This window comes from Ictalurus furcatus, chromosome 29 (assembly GCF_023375685.1).
Source record: "Ictalurus furcatus strain D&B chromosome 29, Billie_1.0, whole genome shotgun sequence".
NCBI lineage: Eukaryota > Metazoa > Chordata > Actinopteri > Siluriformes > Ictaluridae > Ictalurus > Ictalurus furcatus.
This window is the reverse complement of record NC_071283.1, coordinates 5,155,523-5,170,228: the sequence shown is the minus strand read 5'-3', so window position 1 is coordinate 5,170,228 and position 14,706 is coordinate 5,155,523.

Genomic DNA, 14,706 nt, shown 5'->3' with positions numbered 1-14,706 from the left:
TATTCAGAGTCTTCCAATGAGTCATTCTAACAGCTGTTATATGTTTAATGCCTGAACAACGTAGTTCTAAAGTTAGAAAAGAAAATAAATGCTGTAAAAAAAATAATAATAATAAAAATGCACACAACATGCCGGATTTAAATATCTATTAACAGCTAATAATATCTATCTAGCAATTAATATTTTACTTGAATGTGTCCCCTTTCACCAGCTCAAACTTCTCAGCATAAAATTAAAAAGGGCTGTGGGAGTGTACAGGAGCGGGGTATCGACACCATTACAGTCCATTGTCAGAACATGATTGTCCTTCATGTCATTAGTCTGTACCTATAAGCAGGAAGTCCCACAATGCCTTGCATTAACTCATTTTTAACATTAACTGAGTGATTATTACCCCATGGTGCTTGGAAATGTGGTGGGCTTTTAAAAAAACATATTCTGCTGCTTTATGCAGCAGATGCAGGCACAGCTTAATGCATCGTTGTTGTTTTTGTATGGCTTATTCATGGTTTATCATTTTACCTATCTTCCAGGTTATTTGTACAACTCAGGAATAAAACAAATGGACTTTTTCACCTTTAAATATTGACATTTCAACATGTTATTTAATACAGTTAGCAAAGAATGAAGATAAAACTGTGTGCAGAGGGGCTGCAGGAGCTGTAATATCGTTCCTGAATAATCTATCTTAGTGATGTGTTGTTTATGTCTTACCAAGAAATGAATCGTTTATTAACCTTCAATGTTTCCCACCCCCAGTGTATCAGTGCTGTAGCCCAGACTTCTTGGATTCAACAGTGCCATGCTTTCAACAACCAGCTGCTTCCTACTCTCCTAGTGGCTATTACCCTGTAAGCACTGAGAAACCTTTTTAAGTTTATGTACTGTTCTGATCACTAAAAATGGCTAGTGTCGTTATTTTAGCCAGTGTAGGCATGTTAAGGTTTGATGGTACATGTTGCAGTATGAAGGGAATGCTGGGAGGTCAAACAGTTAAAAGTAAATCCTTGATGTGTAAATAATATTAATATGAATTTTCCCACTCATTCCTCAGGACTGCTCAGTCGGATACGCTCATCCGATTGATCAGGATCCATACTTGGAAGCAGGTGATGTTCCAGAGTCCAGGACGAGTGACCAGGAGAAAGAGAAAGAGGAACTGGACGCTATATTAAATCTGGCGTTGGACATGCAGGTCAGATTAGATGATTTCCCATCAAGAACAGCCCCGAGAGTGTATCTGTGCTTACAGTGTAGTCAGTGCTGCCGTAGTACCATAAGGTCCAATAATCGGAATCCAGGACCAAGAACTGTTTACACAGTTCAAGAACATACAGTGCCCTCCACTAATATTGGCACCCTTGGTAAATATGAGTAAAGGATGCTGTGAAAATTTGTCTTTAATTTTGAGCCTTTTGAGCTTTTGTTCAGCCTTCTTTGCTTATATTTACCAAGGGTGCCAATATTAGTGGAGGGCACTGTATGTGGATTAAATCTCACGTTCTCATATCAAACTCATCAGAAATCATACCAAATCATACCATGTGGCGGCTGTGGCTCAGGTGGTAGAGTGGGTTGTCCACTAATCGTAGGGTTCGATTCCCGGCCCACGTGACTCCACATGCTGAAGTGTCCTTGGGCAAGACACTGAACCCCAAGTTGCTCCCGATGGCAAGTTATCACCTTGCATGGCAGCTCTGCTACCATTGTTATGTGTGTGTGAACGGGTGAATGGGACACAGTGTAAAGCGCTTTGGACAAAAGCGCTATAAGTGCGCCATTTACCATTTTACCATTTATTAATGCTAACATTTAGCATTTATACCACAGACTGTGAGTTTGCATGTTCTCCCCGTGCTGCGGGGGTTTCCTCCGGGTACTCCGGTTTCCTCCCCCGTCCAAAGACATGCATGGTAGGCTAACTGGCATGTCCAAAGTGTCCGTAGTGTATGAATGGGTGTGTGAATGTGTGTATGTGATTGTGTGCCCTGCGATGGATTGGCACCCTGTCCAGGGTGTACCCCGCCTTGTGCCCGATGCTCCCTGGGATAGGCTCCAGGTTCCCCACGACCCTGAAAAGGATAAGCAGTAGAAGATGGATGGATGGATGGATGGACCACACACTGTTAAGTCTTGTTGTTTTTTAATACTCAACTGTAGTGATGCACCAAAATCTTTGGCCAGTTAATCAGGATTTTTAAATTTCTTAACCTGTTTATTAGCATAATTTATGCAATTTTGATTTGACTTTCAGGAAAACTGTATTAGGTACGGAAAAACACTGACACCTTAGTGTAGCCATAAAATGTTTGCAGTGTAAATCAGTGTGTAACCACCATTGTTAATCCGTATTATTCATTATATTCATTCCTTATTTCTGTTCTTGCACCTGTTTAAAATAATCAGCACATGACTGAACAAATCTTTTTTTTTTGTTATGAATTTGCAATCAGAAGCTTATAGACTTGTTTGTGAGGTAATGGATTTGAGTTTATGGGTGCGTCTCAATTGGCTCCATAGTTCAGTAGTCAGGACACTGATCAGGGAGTGGACCATTTGAAGGGCTGTCTCAATTGCGAAATCCTACTAGTGTGCACTGGGACTTTCGCTCCCTAAAAAATCCCACAATGCTCCACGAAAACCAAGGAGCATAGATGTTCACTATTTTCCCTTACTGAAAATGACGCCATGTTTTCAGAAACCTCTGATCGAAAAATGTGGCGGACGAACGCTGTTGTTGTAGCTCTCAAATGATTACTTACGTTAGCGATTTTTAACTTTATTTGACGTTCTATATATAGTTTATTTGAGTCGAATGACTTTATTGATTTTTTTAAAAATCTACTAACTAGTCTACGATCCTACTTGAAGTACCATGACAGACAAATTAATATGACATATAATGTTAGAAAGATGTCCGTCCTGCATGTTGTGGTTAAGTGCCAGTGGTGATGTTTTACAACGCGAGCACGTAATCATGTTACCGGACATTGAGTCATCAGTGTCCTAATGTGTAGTGTCTGGGTCTTTACCAGTGCCCGAGCTCATGTACACCATATACTGATTAAACCACCTAGGGATCTAGAGAGCTGATTGAGACGCACCCTACTGTATGTTTTGTGTAATGTGAAACAATAATGTTGGTGTTTTCTATATATTTTATTTATTCAGGCTGAAGTTGATGCCCGGAGGTTGCTGCAGTGATCAGTCACCTGTTAAGACAGCTTGAGTGGGGAGCACATTTTATTTTGAAAATACATTGCCTCCCCTGCCCCCCTGACCGCACGGCACTGATACACACACACACACACACACACACACGCATATATATATATATATATATATATATATATATATATATATATATATATATATATACAGTATCTCACAAAAGTGAGTACACCCCTCACATTTTTGTAAATATTTGATTATAACTTTTCATGTGACAACACTGAAGAAATGACACTTTGCTACAATGTAAAGTAGTGAGTGTACAGCTTGTGTAACAGTGTAAATTTGCTGTCCCCTCAAAATAACTCAACACACAGCCATTAACGTCTAAACTGCTGGCAACAAAAGTGAGTACACCCCTAAGTGAAAATGTCCAAATTGGGTCCAATAAGCCATTTTCCCTCCCCGGTGTCATGTGACTTGTTAGTGTTACAAGGTCTCAGGTGTGAATGGGGAGCAGGTGTGTTAAATTTGGTGTCATCGCTCTCACACTCTCTCATACTGGTCACTGGAAGTTCAACATGGCACCTCATAGCAAAGAACTCTCTGAGGATCTGAAAAAAAAAAATTGTTTCTCTACGTAAAGATGGCCTAGGCTATAAGAAGATTGCCAAGATCCTGACACTGAGCTGCTGCACGGTGGCCAAGACCATACAGCGGTTTAACAGGACAGGTTCCACTCAGAACAGGCCTCGCCATGGTCGACCAAAGAAGTTGAGTGCACGTGCTCAGCGTCATATCCAGAGGTTGTCTTTGGGAAATAGACGTATAAGTGCTGCCAGCATTGCTGCAGAGGTTGAAGGGGTGGGGGGTCAGCCTGTCAGTGCTCAGACCATACGCCTCACACTGCATCAAATTGGTCTGCATGGCTGTCGTCCCAGAAGGAAGCCTCTTCTAAAGATGATGCACAAGAAAGCCCGCAAACAGTTTGCTAAAGACAAGCAGACTAAGGACATGGATTACTGGAACCAATATAAACTTATTTGGTTCAAATGGTGTCAAGCGTGTGTGGTGGCAAACAGGTGAGGAGTACAAAGACAAGTGTGTCTTGCCTACATTCAAGCATGGTGGTGGGAGTGTCATGGTCTGGGGCTGCATGAGTGCTGCCGGCACTGGGGAGCTACAGTTCATTGAGGGAACCATGAATGCCAACATGTACTGTGACATACTGAAGCAGAGCATGATCCCAGCATGTATTCCAGCATGATAACGACCCCAAACACACCTCCAAGATGACCACTGCCTTGCTAAAGAAGCTGAGGTTGAAGGTGATGGACTGGCCAAGCATGTCTCCAGACCTAAACCCTATTGAGCATCTGTAGGGCATCCTCAAATGGAAGGTGGAGGGGCACAAGGTCTCTAACATCCACCAGCTCCGTGATGTTGTCATGGACGAGTGGAAGAGGACTCCAGTGGCAACCTGTGAAGCTCTGGTGAACTCCATGCCCAAGAGAGTTAAGGCAGTGCTGGAAAATAATGGTGGACACACAAAATATTGACACTTTGGGCCCAATTTGGACATTTTCACTTAGGGGTGTACTCACTTTTGTTGCCAGCAATTTAGACATTAATGGATGTGTGTTGAGTTATTTTGAGGGGACAGCAAATTTACACTGTTACACAAGCTGCATACTCACTACTTTACATTGTAGCAAAGTGTCATTTCTGTAGTGTTGTCACATGAAAAGATATAATCAAATATTTACAAAAATGCGAGGGGTGTACTCACTTTTGTGAGATACTGTATATATATATATATATATATATATATATATATATATATATATATATGTGTGTGTGTGTGTATATATACACACACACAAATACACACCAATAGACTACTACTGTTGTTTTTTTTTAGAAAATAAAATGTTTTTGTACATCATAAATAATTAAAGGAGATTGCAATCTGACAGCATTAATAGTTCAGTTGTAAACTTATCCTTATTTACAAATTTATGCTGAGTTTTTATTTTTTCATTTTCTCTTACTGTAAGCGATAATGCTATTGTTACTGTATGTACTCATGCCACGTTCATATCATGTGGGAGAATGGTAAAATGTCCCATTGTTCTGACTTGAGAGCATTTGTGTATTGCCATTTTGTTTACTCAATGTAGTTTTTTCTTCTTATTATTATCTAACATTAGATAACATTAGCATACGATTGTGTTCATGTTAAATAAGTGAACATCTTCCTACATTCTAATAGCCCAAAAGAGGGTTGTGCAATTTACTGGCTGTAATTCATAATTCATAATGACATTGAATTAAAATAAAAAATATAATTCCTTATTTCATTGGATGTGTGGCATGATTATGCAGTCCATTGCCTCACTACTGGTTTGGGAAAGCTCCCAAAGCTTGGAATTGCTACTCACATTAACAGCTGTCATTAAAGGTTCTCAGTAGGAAATTGGGAATTACACTTTTTCTCATATGATGTGAATGCAGCATTAACCAGCTCTTATGAATGTGACTAATGTGAACCAATTTTTTGTATTAGTAAATGGTACAGATTTTTTCTTATCTTTCTGATTTTCCTTACATTTCATATCTATCTAATGCTAAATTATACTTAATAGAGACTGTGGTTTGACCCTAATATAACTATAGAATCTCTAGAGTCAATGGAAGACAGATTTTCCAGCATAATATCTACCCATATGTGGAGATTGGCATGTCCAAAGTGTCCGTAGTGTATGAACGGGTGTGTGACTGTGAATGTATATATATCACATATACATTCCCATTCACACACCCGCTCATACACTACGGACACTTTGGACATGCCAATCAGCCTACCCTGCATGTCTTTGGACTGGAGGAGGAAACTGGAGGACCCAGAGGACGGAGAGAACATGCAAACTCCGCACACACACACAGGTCAGCCCTGATCAGTGTCCTGACTACTGACAGTGCGGTCAGGGGGGCAGGGGAGTGCCTCCCCTGTGTCATCATGAAATGTAAAAAACAAAGAATGATTAAAAATAAATAAATAAATAATTGTCCACTGATCTGTGATAGAAATGTAATTATTGTATGATTCCAATCACTCCAATGAGTTTTATAGTCAATATCGCTGAATTTGTGTATTTCCTGTTCAAATACGGGGGAAAGACGTGAAGGGAGGCAGTGACGAGCTGAGCCTCCTCTCGGATTGCGCAATCCCTCACAAGCTGGGTTGAGCTGCTCTTTTTTTTTTTTTTTTTTGCTCAACTTGAGCACGTGCAGTTGATCTCTCTGTATGTCCCCAATCTAATGTTTGTACACACTTTTATTATATGTCCTCACATTCCATAGTCTAGGTCATGTATATAGGTCAGAGCTTACATTTAACTGTTTATGACCTCCTGATTAAAGTTTAAACAAAAAAAGATTGGTATCTGGATCGTATCGTCTGTAAAAATCCTGATCGGAGTGTCAGTAATAAACACCATTAAACTAAAGCGCTTTGCATCTGACGGGTAAATGAACTCACCCAGTCACATCCTATATGAGATTATTCAGATATATACACAATATACACAGAGCGGTTCGAGAACTGACTCCAGCCCAGAGCCATGACAGTGGAAAATGTCTAATAGTGTAGCTTTAAATATATTTAAGAGGAGCAGACTTCAAAGACTGAACATTGATGTTTATTGCATTTGTTTACAAGGCGGAACAGGTTAACGTTTGTTTTTTGCATACAGTCTGTAAAATGAACTGAAAATATTAAATTTAGTTTATCAGAAGGTAAATGAATGTGTCATGGCTCACACTACGTTCCTAAATTCTGTCATAATTGACCAACTCAAGTTTTCTCATGCCTACTTGTGTGTTATATTGTGGCATGAGAAAATGTAATAAATGTGAAAGTGCAATAAAAATATCTTGTCACTAAAATCAATGAATAATCGTGATAAATAATCGAAATCTCAATATTGAACAAAATAATCGGGATTATCATTTTGACCATAATTGTGCAGCCCTACTAAACACAGACATGTGCTTACTACAAGAAACACATATCTCAGAGCCAGACCATCACAAACTACACACCCCACAATTTAACTACACTTTCTCCGGCCACTACAACTTCAAACAAAGAGGTGTGGCCATCTTAATAAATAAAAGAATCACATTCACACATAACACTACTATCACAAATCATGAAGGCAGATACATTATAATAAACATCTTTATCGGCAACAATCCGATATCTATAGCAAAGTATGTGGTCCAAACAGTGATTACCCATCAATCTTCTGTATCACATCTGACAAACTTCATGGACTCTCTGATTACAATCAGTGACAACGTTAACACAGACTAAACCCCAGTAGTACACATAAAACACAGAACTGGCAGTTCACAGAAACAATAAAACAGTAGATGTCTGACTTTGGACTTGGCAATGGTTGACAACTAAAACACCAAGGAATTCACACATTACTTGCCAGCACCATATACACTCCAAATATTGTTACATATTATTCCAAATACATCAAATCCACAAATCCAATCAAGTACAATCAGTGACCATGCTCCAGTGTCTCTTATCTGGAATAAAAATCACCTTCCAAAGACAGACTTCAGATGGTACTTTAACAAATCACTACTCAAAGATCTAGAATTTGATAGCTATATCAACAGAGAATGGGCGTCCTTCATCAAAATAAAGGATTCTCCAGAAACCCCACCAACACTACTATGGGAAACAGAGAAAGCCATTCTTAGAGGAAAAATTCCTTGCAAACCTCATTAAAAGAAATGAAAAGAACAACATTTACTGCATTTGACAGACGCTCTTATCCACCGCAACTTACATTTATCTCATGTATACAACTGAGCAGATGAGGGTTAAGGGCTTTGCTCAAGGTCCCTCAAGCTTGGCAGTGCTCTGATTTTAATTCACAACCTTCCAATCAGAAGTTCCTCGTCTTAACCACTGAGCTACCACCTACCAAAACAAATCCCAATCATCAAGAACTTAGCAGGAAAGACCATACAACCCCCAGAGGAAATGAAAAATGCATTTAGGACATTCTTTCCAGACCTACAGTGGGTGAAATAAGTATTGGACACGTCAACATTTTTTTTCAGTAAATATATTTCCAATGAGGCTGTTAACATGAAATTTTCACCAGACATCAGTGTTAACTCAAGAAATATGGAAATATAAAGAATTCACAACATTAAAGTCCATAAATGAAGTTATGTGTAATAAAGTGGAATGACACAGCAACATGAACAACATGAACCTATCAGAAACTGCAGCCCAGTCTCTACCCGTAAGTGCTGGCTACATCATTTAACTCAGTATCAAAATCTCATCGCAGCTGGCAGACATACGCAAACTCAACTTTTACCCATTACTTAGTTCCATAAGTGATGACCTTCAACAATAGATAAATCGTCCCCTCTCCCTCATTGGCAGAATAGCATCCATAAAAATGACAACACTATGTAGCAACCTGTCAAGGGTTAGCCGCACAGCATAAGTTAAGGTAAGGCATATAGCCATTACAGTAAAACCACCTGCTTAATATTGTGTAGGTCCCCATTGTGCCACCAAAACAGCTCTGTCCAGTCACGGACTCCACATGACCTCTGAAGGGGAGCTGTGGTATCTGATACCAAGTTGTGAGATTGTGTAAATTGTGAGGTGGGGCTTAGATGGATCGGACTTCTTTGTCCAGGACATCCCACAGATGCTTGATCTGACTGAGATCTGGGGAATTTGGAGGCCCAGTCAATACCTTGAACTATTTGTCATGTTCCTAAAACCATTCCTGAACTATTTGGCAGGCTGTACTATCCTGCTGAAAGAGACCACTGTCATTAGGGAATACCATTGCCAACGTGTGTACTTGGTCTGCAACAATGTTTAGGTAGGTGGTACATGTCAAAGTAATATCCATATTAATGCCAGGACCGAGGTTTCCCATTAGGACATTGTCCAGAGCATTAAACTGCCTCTGCCGACTTGCCTTCTTCCCATAGTGCATCTAGTTGCCAGATCTTCCCCAGGTAAGCGACGCCCACACACACAGCCATCAATATGATGTAAAAGAAAATGTGATTCGTCAGACCAGGTCACCTTCTTCCATTGCTCCATGGTCCAGTTCTGATGCTCAGACAGGGATCAGCATGTGTACTCTGACTAGTCTGTGGCTACTCAGCCTCATATGCAGCAAGCTGCAAGGCACTCTGTGTTCTGACACCTTTCTGTCATAGCCAGCATTAACGTTTTCAGCAATTTGTGCTACAGTAGCTCTTCTGTGGGATTGGACCAGATGGGCTATCCTTCACTCCCCACGCACATCAATGAGTCCTGGGCACCCATGACCCTATGGCTGGTTCAATGGTTGGCCTTCCTTGGACCACTTTGGTAGGTACTAACCACTAGAGTAGGCAAGATGAAAAAAAAATTTAAACCAGAAACTAGATCAAAATCAGGAAGACAATCAGTAAATCAAAGGCTTGGTGCTGACTGGTACAAAATGATACAGAGTGTATACTTAGCAGTAAGTGTATGGCATGAAAGTCCTTTTATACTGTGAGGTCGGGATTGGAATTGAGTCCAGATGTGTGTGGTCAGTAATCAGGTGAGTGTGAGCGTGGGAGAGTCTTTGGTAACTGGGTGTTGTAGTCCTTACCCTCAGGGCACCATGAGTCTAGGATCTCCTTTATGGTGTAAGTAGGCTCAACTTCAAAGTCCAGGGGTGCTGGAAGGGTGGAAGGGGGAATACCTTCTACAAGGGCAACTGGAGTGACAAGTTTAAGCCAGGAGACATGAAAGGAGGGAGCCAGACAGCTGTGGCATGGTGGCTCCAGCTTGTAGCTGAAAATGTTTATGTGCTGGAGGATGTTGAATAGGCCATTGTAGTGGTGTGTCAACGCCCTCCATGCTCTGACACCAGTTTCTGATGTGTTAACCTCCACTAAGTAGGGTTGGGATGTTTAGATGTGGTGAAAGCTTTCTTGAGTTGGGAAAATGGATAGATTTGATACAAAGGATCAGTCAGGGGGTGTTTTGGGATCCCCATGCAGCTGAAGAGGAGGACGGGTTCCTTGGCAATGTTCCAGGAGGTGGCTTTACGGAGCGGGACTGCATTGGGGTATCTGGTGGCGTAATCCATGATAATGAGTCTTTATTGGTCACATATACATTACAGCACAGTGAAATTATTTTTTCTTCGCATATCCCAGCATGTTAGGAGGTTGGGGCAGAGCGCAAGGTCAGCCATGAAACAGCGCCCCTGGAGCAGAGAGGGTTAAGGGCCAACAGTGGCAGCTTGACTTGAACCCAACAACTTCCAATCAGTAACCCAGAGCCTTAACCGTCAAGCCACCACTGCCCCCTATGATGACTGCCCCCAGATCTCGGTGGTGGGAACCTCCCAGAAATCACAGGAGCACACAGGATTCCAAGATGCTCCCACACACCTTCATGGCCTGGGGTAGAACTGCTGGGTGGGCCAAGGTGTCTAACATGGGTTGGATGGGTGTGCCATCTGGCTTCACTGTGATGGTGGGAGATCATGGCTGAGAGTGGGTGTGGAGGACACAACTGGCTAGCAAGGGCTTGTTGACCTGGAGGGATGGCTGAGGTTCTGGCTTGGTGGGCATGGGTTTGAGGCATAAGTGGGGTGACTCCTTTGAGCTCTCCTATACGTTGGGAGACAGTTCACATTGTGCCAGTATCTCCTTAAGCGTGTCATAGTCAGCTGCCTCCCCTAGTGGCAGAGTGTAGTAGGCCAATTGGGCCTCCCCTGTGAGAAAGGGGGCAATGATCTGGGCCCAATCACTTTAGGCCATTCTTTGTGGGCAGCAATGCACTCAAACATCGGGCAGGGGTCAGGGCGAGGAGTGGCAGAGGCCATGCTTAACTTACAGAGGGACAGCAGTTCCTCAATAGCAGTGCAGAGCCCCAGCACCATGCTCCTGAGTAACCCCCTGTTCATGGAGGTTGGTCTTTAGTAGATGTTTAAGAATGGCATCCATGGTGTGGGTGGGGGCTGAGTCTGTGTTCATGCCTGCATTCTCCACCAGTGTAGCAACTCACAGCTGTGAAGAGCAGAACACCAACATGGCAGTGGCAAGGTTGGTGCAAAAACAGTCAGTTTAGTTTCTTCAGGGGGAGAAGTGAGGGGGAAGTGGTGTGATGGTGATGGAGGGGGTGTGAGCGAGGCTGGCTTGTGTCATCATGGGCTGTGTTGGGAACGCTGTGGAGGTATGTCCTGCTGGGCTCCGTGGGCCAGGCGTAATGGCGTGGGTAGTGGGGAGGCAATAGCCAGAGGTCCTGAGCATTCCTGTGGGTGCCAGGAGTGAGAGCTCTCAGCAATGTGGAGCGGGCGAGCAGTTCTGTCGTTGCTGTCTGGGGTTTTTGCAAAAGACAGACAGAAGAGAACCAACATCTTTATGGAGACAGAATCTGCTCACCCTGTTGCAGCCACGGCCCCCTTTTATACTCTCTTGGCTTCTCTGTGAGGAGCAGCTGTGGTCATTAGCAGTCACCAGCTGTGTTCTATTACTTCGCCCCACCTCGTGGTCATGTGCCCGGTTGCCATACAAAACAGTGGTGTTGAAGTGGTGCTGTCCCTTCAGCACCACACCGGCAGTTGTGCAAGGAGTGTTCTGAGCTTTGTGTATGTGGACTGGAGACTCACACAATTTCGATAGTAGACAAGCTACTAATAAATAACTCCAAACCTTAAGATAACTTTATAAGTGACTGTTATTCTTAATTAAAAGGTAAAAACAGAAGAACACAAGAGCTCAGCCAGCAGTGCACTGAGAGTGGTAGCAAAGCAGCTAACCTAGCTGACTTTGGGCCTCATTTATCAATCTTTTAGTAAAGTTGTGTGCAAATGTTTGTGTAAACCAAACTGAACTAAACATTTCCACTGGATTTACAAAAGTTTGTTTTTGAATTGTATGTTGATGAATGGTTATCACCTATAAAATTACAAAGCATGTCACAACACAGCTGATTTGCATGTAGTGATGCCCACAAAACTCCATATAAATTGTGCAGAGACAGCTGTGAGCATGAAATGATAAATCATGGTAAAGCCTGAAAAATAGAAGAGGAAGTTATTTTACTTGAAATGGACAATCAGGGTAAAGAGTGAATAACAGAAGTAGAAATTGTTTTGACTCAATTCAATTCAATTTCAATTAAATTATAATTGTATAGAGCTTTTCACAATGGGCATTTTCCACAAAGCAGGTAACCCCCCCCACCAAACAAAATGACAGCTCAAGTGCCATTTATTGGGACCACAAAAACTACAGAGCCATCCTTTCCTGAATCCAAAGCTCATTCTAAAAGGAAGAAAATAATACAAAAAAAGTGTTGATATTAAATAAACCAACGAAACGTTTAAGTGGTGAAGCAGTACATGCCGACTTAATCATCCTCGTCCCAGTCCTTCTTCTCTTGTGGAGCTTTGGGTCCTCCTGCTGGTTTGGCCATGATAATCTGATCAACCCGGAGGACAGTGATGGCAGCATTTGTAGCCAATTTGATGCCCTGGTATTTGACCAGGTAGGGGTCCAGAATGCCTGCCTCATTCACGTCCTTCACTGCAGGCCCTTCACCCTAAATATCAAAGCCCATGTTCTTGTTGCCCTCGTGGTGAACAGCATACAGTTCGTTACCCTTCACGCCAGAGTTTTCTGCCAAAAGCACGTGGTACAACCTCAAAAGCCTCAGCAAATTTCTTAATGGAGTACTGCTCCAGACCTGGGCAAGACTCTCCATAGGACATTATCTGTTTAGCCAGTTCAATTTCTGTAGCACCAGCACCAGGACACAGACGATTGTCCCTGACAAGAACCTTAAATGTGTTTACTCCAGGGCTGCATGATTATGGCCAAAATGATAATCCCGATTATTTTGAACCATATTGAGATCTCGATTATTGATCACGATTATTAATTTACTTTAGTGACAACATATTTTTATTGCACTTTCACATTTATTAAATTTTCTCATGCCACAATATAACACACAAGTAGGCATGAGAAAACTTGAGCTGGTCAATTATGACAGAATTTAGGAACATAGTATGAGCCGTGACACATTCATTTACCTTCTGATAAACTAAATTTAATATTTTCAGTTCATTTTACCGACTGTATGCAAAAAACAAACGTTAACCTGTTCCGCCTTGTAAACAAATGCAATAAACATCAATGTTCAGTCTTTGAAGTCTGCTCCTCTTAGATATATTTAAAGCTACACTATTAGACATTTTCCACTGTCATGGTTCTGGGCTGGAGTCAGTTCTCGAACCGCTCTGTGTATATTGTGTATATATCTGAATAATCTCATATAGGATGTGATTGGGTGACTTCATTTACCCGTCAGATGCAAAGTGCTTTAGTTTAATGGTGTTTATTACTGACGCTCCGATCAGGATTTTTACAGACGATACGATCATAATCTTTTTTTGTTTAAACTTTAATCAGGAGGTCATAAACAGTTAAATGTAAGCTCTCTGCTCGTGGTCACTGTTAATTGAGTTAAAATAATAGCAATGAGAAATACTGTTGGTTAATTGATAAATAAACAAGCATAAAATATTTATTTTTTAAATATCTTAAAAACAATAAAGAATCCTAATTAAGAGTAGACTAACACAAAAATGATCCATATTAGGAAAAAGGCTAATACACTTCTAATCAAATTGCGAACTAAGCTTAATGTCAAATTGATATTAAATGCAACCCATAGTAATTAAACATTATTTAATTTCTCATTTTTTTTATATTTTATGAAATGATATCTATTTTTTTATATTAAGTGATTTATTTATAACTAAGCACATTTTCTGTCTTTACATTTTAGTAGTTTTATTTTTGTTTGTTTATCAGTTTTAGATGGGTTTCCCCAGTACAGTGTTCCATGTCTGCTGATAACATTATGTTTTGGGGGGATTAAATCAAAACATGGAAACTGGAGTTCACTTTTCTAGTGATATCTGGCAACCGTGAGTTTAAATGGAGTGAATTAGAGCTAGTGGAGAGCGGCAGTGTAGGTGAGGAATTTTTTAATAAAGAAGTTTGAATTAAAACCCACCTTGTAGCGTTAGCATTATTATTAATTTACTCCGCGCGAAGCCGCTGTTTCTACACGAGCAGCTCACAGTAGTGGGTTCAGGTCATTTTGGTGATCACTAAAAGATGGTGGTTGTGAGATCGGGAAGTTGAAGCAGATGATGTACAGAGTTACGTGTCATCATAATGGCTTCTCTGCAGTATTTACACACTTGTTCGGTTGACTGAGGAGATGAAAAGCAGTGTGAAAGTAAGTGTAGATGCATTTTGGACTTCCTGTAGTTTTTATTCCGATTGTATTATACAACTCCGAACAGGTCACTCGCACCGGTGCGAATAAATATTTATTCACAGTCGCACAAAATACTTTTCAGTCACAAATGCGAGTGAAATGGTCGCACTGTAGAGCCCTGAGTTTATCTG